The following is a 6,912-nucleotide window of genomic DNA, read 5'->3' on the forward strand; positions in this document are numbered from 1 at the left end:
TTCTTTCTTTCTTCCTCTCTCTCTTCCTTTCTTTCTTTCTCTTTCTTTCTCTTTCTTTCTTTCTTTCTTTCTTTCTTTCTTTCTTTCTTTCTCTCTTTCTCTCTTTCTTTCTCTCTTTCTCACTTTCTCTGTCTCTCTCTCTCTGTCTCTCTGTCTCTCTCTCTGTCTCCCCCCCTGCCCTTTTAAAGGTCACTTCTCCAGCCAAAGCTGACAGGATCCTCTCACTGTGGCTTAAACTAGCCGCAAATTCAGAGCAATCCTCTTCCTTCAACCTCCACAGTCCCAAGAGTAAAGAATTAAATAATACTCCTGGCTGTTAATTTTACGCTTAGTTTTATCCATTAGGAAAAAAGACATTTAACAAGTGTTGGGTAAGGATGACTTTGCATAATATAACATAACCAAAAATGCATGTATATATTATTTTGATAAGACAAATATATTAAAAAAAAAAAACACTAAGCAGCTAGACATCACCACTAGCAAATATATAAAGGAAAAGCTGAACAAGCTACTTGTAGAACTTTCAGATGGAGTAGCTGTGTTCAAGATTGGAGGTAGAAGTCATGTTGAAATGAATGAGAAGAAAGGGTTCTAGAATGAGGCTGCACTTTGCTTTGGTATATCCCAGCCATGGATTCATTAAAGCCTGCTAATGGAGATCTGAAAATAAGTATAAAAATTATAAAAAGAGCACTTGAAGTTACTGCAATGACAATTGCTGAGAATGTAGGTGTTGGAGGATCTTTGATAATTGAGGAAATTCTGCAGATTTCCTCAGAAGTTGGTTATAACGCCAAGCTGGGAGATTTTATGAACATGATTGAAAATGGAATCATTGATCAAACAAAGGTTTTAAGATCTGCCTTACTGGATGCTTCTGGGGTGGCCTCCTTGCTAACCACAGGTGAAGCTGTAGTAATAGAAATTCCTAAAAAAGAGATGGTTCCTGGAATGGGTGCAATGGCTAGAATGTGAGAGAGTATGGGAGTTGGCCTGTTCTAACTCCTAGAATAGTGCTTTGCCCTTGTCAATGAACTGTGACAGGAAGCTCAAGGCAGGTTCCTTACCAATAACTTCATAGAAGTCACCTGAGGAAAGTGACTGAAGAGAAGGCTGGCTGATCACTGTATCCATCAGTTACTGGTTTCTTTTGACAATATATACTGGTTTACTGCTGTCATTTTCCATGCCTATAGATAATTTAACTTTTTTTTATTTTTGAATAAATGCTTTGTAATTCCTGACACTGGGTACAAGAGCCATATGCCAGTGTCCTGCTTTCAACTTAAATCGCTGAAGCATCTCTCTATACTGCTCTGTTAGCATCAGGAGTGTAGCATTTTGTCACCACATGAGAAGCTTAGAAACAGCATTTCTGTGAAGGGTGGGATTGACTGTGTTCATAGAAGAGAAGTATCCATTTATGTGACAACATTTGTGTAATAAAATTTCATTTAAAGTTAAAAAATATTAACTGTCCATTTACTAAAGTGATCAGAATTCATTTTACTTTTAAACAATAGACAAATATTACATTTAATCATGTTTGAGGCTTAGGAGATGTGTGAAAAACAGAAATAACTGCATAGTTCTCAAGTGAAAATTATAAAGCTAAAAGTGAAATTAAATGCTTTCAAGAAATCCTGAACATATAGAATAGGATTAAATATGTAGATAATAAGAGTTAATGTTTTAATTTGGAAATGGATGAACTAGAAGCATTCACAGCAGCGTTGCAATTCCATTTGCTATTGGAGAGAAATCTTAAATGAATTTTCTTCCCTCTTTAGAGCACTGACACAAGCAAGACCTCTCTATAGTAATTAGAGTTGAGTATTCAGTAATTGGCTAGGAACAATGCTAAAATAAAATTACTGGTGTTTGAAAACTTAAGAATTATTATGTAGAGAATTACATCCCTGCATATTACATTCTTTTTTTTTTTTTTTACATGCTTATACATCCTTCCTGTATTGGCTGGTTTTGTGTCAACTTGACACAAGCTGGACTTATTGCAGTGAAAAGTTTCAGGTGAGGAAATGCCTTCATGAGATCCAGCTGTAAGGCATTTTCTCAATTAGTGATCAATGGAGGAAGGACCATTGTGGGTGGTGCCGTTCTTGGGCTGATAGTCTTGGATTCCATAAGAAAGCAAACTAGCTGGGCGTGGTGGCACACACCTTTAATCTCAGAACTCCGGAGGCAGCGGCAGGCGGATTTGTGAGTTCAAGGCCAGCCTGGTCTATAAAGTGAGTTCCAGGACAGCCAGGGCTATACAGAGAAACCCTATCTCGAACCACCCCCCCCCCAAAAAAAAATAAAATAAATAAATAAATAAATAAATAAAATAAAAATAAAAAATAAAAGCAAGCTGAGTGATCCTGGGAAATCAAGCCAGTAAGAAACTTCCCTCCAGGGCCTCTGCATCAGCTCCTGCTTCCTGCCCTGTGTGACATCCATTCCTGACTTCCTTTGGTGAGGAACAGCAATGTGAAAGTGTAAGCAGAATAAACCCTGTCCTCCCCAAATTGCTTCTTGTTCATGATGTTTTGTCCAGGAATAAGACAATGCCCACCCGTAGGGAGATATAACCTGAAGAGAAGACCTTCAGTGAATAAAGAGGACCCTCAGTGGAAGATTGGAGTCACCAGCCTACCTTTAAATTTTTTGATCCAAAATTGTTCCAGTCTTTAAAAAATGCAAGGACAAAAATTGAGCAGAGGCTGAAGGCAAGGACGAAGGACAGCTATGGGTCAAACTTGGGATCTATCCCAGGAGTGGGCCCCAGATTGTGACAATTACTGATGCTATGTTGTGCTTGCAGACAATGGCAACCCCATAGGAAGACCAAAAGTGTAGAGTAATCTGGATCCCTGGAAGTTCCCAAGAACTGAGGCATCAACCCAAGAGCATATAAGGACAGGTATAAGGTCCTAGGCACCGATGTAGCAAAAGACTGCCTTTTGTCTGGCTTCTGTAGGAAAGGATATGCCCAATTCTCTAGAGACTAGAGATATACCCTAGGGAATGGGAGTTTCCATGTTCCAAGGAGGTCAGTATGCTCTCAGACACAGAGGGGAGGGGGTTGGACAAAAGAGAATGTCAGTGGGGTAATCTGTGGGAAGGGAGACCAGGGTAGGGAGTAACACTTGGAATGTAAAATAAAATAAAATAAAATAATTAATTAAAAATTAAAATAAAATAGAAGTTTTGATTTAACACTCTAAATAAAACAACAACAACAAGCTATTGGTTGAATAACGATGCCTATATCCTATAGCTGGGCAGAAGAAAGAAAGGCTGAGATACAGATCTGGGGTTTTGGGTCTGAGGCAAGACACCACAGAGAAAGAGAGAAGAATATGGAGAGAGATGATATCATGGTGTAAGCTAAAACATGGCCATAAGGGCTGGCCAATTTGAATAAGAGCAGTCCAGGCAGGACACAATTAAAACTAGGTGTTATTGGTAGGAAAAGAGACATATTAATAGCTCAGATGGCAGATATCTCCCCAGCTCTAGAGCGTTAAAAACTAATCATAAATATAAAAGTTTAGTTTCTTTTATCTGAGAACTAAATGATCTAAGGAAGTGTAGACACCACTGAATGATATTTAGTACAACATAATGATGCACTTCATTGGGCCAAACTTTGATGAAATTTGCTGTGGTTCTTCCTTCCAGCCCCATGATCCAAATAATAAGACTAAGACTAAAAATGTTTTCCAAATACCTTGGCCTTATAGCTAGGCACTGCTCAGACTAGAATCATACAAAATACCCATTTAATTAGATCTCTTATTTGTAACATGGCTGCTTACCTGTGCTCAGGCACTATATATCTGCCTCCTTACAGGTGAATCTCCTGTTTCTGCTCTCTCCTAGAATTTTCTCTGCCTCCTGATGTCCCACCTTATCTCTCCTGGTTAAGCTATGGGCTTTTATATTGACAGCTTATTGATATGTCAAAATCACAAGATGCTTTCCATATTATCAAGGACTACTTGAGAGGAGTGGACAGAAATGCTGTAAGAGCCAGAGGACAGAGATAAGCCTACCTGTACAGTGCTAAATAGATCCCTTCTTTCCACACTCTTATAGGTAATGCTTTTTTTTTTTTTTTTTACAGGAGGATTCCTTCTGACAATTATAGCTTTCCTGATAAATAAACTGCAGAAATATCAAAAAGTAAGCATTACTAATTTGGGGGCCATTTCTTAATTTTATTAATTTGGTAATCAACACTAATCAACAAATTCCTTGTAATCTAACCTTGAATCAAATTTGACAAAATTCTTGAAACTCATGCTGTAATTTGATGATATATAACACAGATGAGGATATCATGAGGAAAGAGTGTTTTCTGAATTTTCTTTTTATTTTTTAATCATTGTATTTATTTAAATTTCAAATGCTATCATCCTTTCCATTTACCGCTCCACAAACTCCCCTCCTGCTACCATTTGCTTCTATGAGAATGCTCCTCCACCTACTCACTCACTCCTGCTTCACCACTAGCAGCCCCCTACACTGGGACATCAAGCCTCCATAGGACCAAGAGCTTCCCCTCCTACTGCTGTCAGATAAGGCCATCCAATGCTATGTATGTATCTGGATCTATGGATCCCACCATGTATACTCTTTGGTTGTTGGCATAGTCCCTTAAGATCTGGTGGTCTGGATAGTTGATATTGTTCTTCCTATGGGACTGCAGTTATCTTCAGCTCCTTCAGTCCTTCCCCTTGAAGTCCTTCCTTCAGCTCTTCCATTGTGGTCCTTGGGCTCAGGCCAATGGTTTGCTCTGAGTATCTGCATCTGTATTGGTCAGGTGCTGGTAGTACAACTCAGGAAACAGCCATACCATCCTCTTGTTAACAGGAACATCTTGGCATCAGCAATAGTATGGGGTTTGGTATCTGTGGATGGGATGAATCCCTAGGTGGGGCTTTCTCTGGATCGTCTTTCCTTCAGTCTCTGTCCCTGTCTTTCCATTGACAGGAGCATATCTGGGTTAAAAATTTTGAGATGAATAGATGGAGACATCCCTCAACTGAGTATTGTGTCTATCTACTGGAATTTGTCTTCACATGTTGTATTTCCTTTTGTTGAGTATTTTAGCTAATGTTATACCCATTGGGTCCTGGGAGCCCCTGACTTCCCTAAAATCTGAGAATTCTAGTGGCTACCGCATGTCCCCATCCTCTACTGAATCATATTTACTTTTAATTACCTGACAATCTTTTCTACTCTCCTGATACTTCAATACCTGATCCTTCCCCTCCCCCCTTTTCAGTCCAATATCTCTCTCCCACCCAGATAACTCCCTCCCTCTCTCTATTTCCTCTATTTTTTCCCATATTATATAGGGTTGAAGCAACCACACTTTTGTCATTCTTCTTCTTAAGCTTCATATGGTTTGTAGGCTGTATCATGGGTATTCTGAGATTTGGGGGTATTATCTACATATCAATTAGAACATAATACATGTGTTCTTTTGTTTCTGAGTTACATCATTCTTAACAATAAAAGAGCTTTTGAGTAAACCACTATCCCTCACCTCAAGCTATATTATGGTGCAATAATTACAAAAACCACATGATATTGGTATAGAGACAGGCAGGTAACTCAACGGAATAGAATTAAATATGACAAATACAACCACAGACCTATGGTCACTTTATCTTTGAAAAAGAAGCCAAAATGATCCAATAGAAAAAAGACAGCACCTTCAACAAATGGTGCTGGTTCAACTGAGAGTCAGCCTTGTAGCCAAAGGAGGGTGACACAGGTGCATAGAACAAGGTGCACAGCCACAACTTTGTAGTTCAGGGTTGTGGATGGGATTCCTTGTCTCTATGTCTAGGGTTATCTACAGCTTTCCTTGAACTCATTCTGATTGGATCTTGGCCTGCTTCTCTGGCTCATGCCCGTTTCTTTATTTTTCACTATCAATGTTTTATCTCCCCTTTCTGTCTCTCCTTTACACACTGTGTGTGATTGCTCAATGCTCACTTTATAAGTTAGTGGGTATATTGCTGGTTTTCCCCTTAGCTTTTGCTGACCCCAACATGACACCTTGCTTGCATCCCACGAACTCTCTAAGGAATGGTCTAAGTTTAGGTGCCAATACATCTGAGCTCTTACCCCAATGAGAGGTAATGTCTGGGAACTTTGGTTCACTTTTGTTCTTAATCCTGTATAGTCAGATTATTTCTGTCTCTGTCTCTATCTCTGCCTCTCTGTACTTGTGTTCCTTTCCTCTTCTTCATCACACACATTCAAATAGTTGTAACACACAAACAGGCACACACACATACACACAAACACACACACAAAGACTCAAACACTAAAACATACAATTTAGTTTGGATTTTATTGAGGTGTTTCCTTTTAATGTTTAAGGCCTTTTTGATTCACTGCCTTCATTCCTACTGGTTTGTGGGCACTGATGTTACGTTTACTGCCAGACTTCCTTAAACATATGAATGTGCCTACTTCTCTTTGTGACTCTAGGTATCTATTATTAAATCCATTATCCTACATGTATCTTTGCAAAATTGTCGGCAGGCAGACTTTTAGTCTCTTTTTTCCAAGTGCTAAGCAAGTATCTATGTTTATGGGTATCAATATTTCTAAAGAAATATAAAGACAAACCCACAAATTTGATTTGGGGGAGATATACTGATTTATCTTTGAAGAAGTTTCAAAGCTTGACATGGTAAGAAAGTTAAGGTGTGGAAAATTCTGTAGAGAAGTCCTGGGAGAAGGCCAAGATTAGCTGCTGGGAAGTCTGTTTGGAGCAGGAAAACAAGGGTGTACCATGTACCTGTCCCTGGAGGGCAGCACCTGTGTGTCCAGTCAATCCAAGTCTCAGGAGTTGCAGGTTTTCTGGTGGTGGAAAGCATCTGA

General features: G+C 39.1%; 1 pseudogene; it reads left to right on the forward strand.

Annotated features, from left to right (window-relative positions):
• Gm20586 (predicted gene, 20586) lies at positions 452 to 1,002 on the forward strand (annotated as a pseudogene).

Source organism: Mus musculus, chromosome 8 (assembly GCF_000001635.26).
Source record: "Mus musculus strain C57BL/6J chromosome 8, GRCm38.p6 C57BL/6J".
NCBI classification, from domain to species: domain Eukaryota; kingdom Metazoa; phylum Chordata; class Mammalia; order Rodentia; family Muridae; genus Mus; species Mus musculus.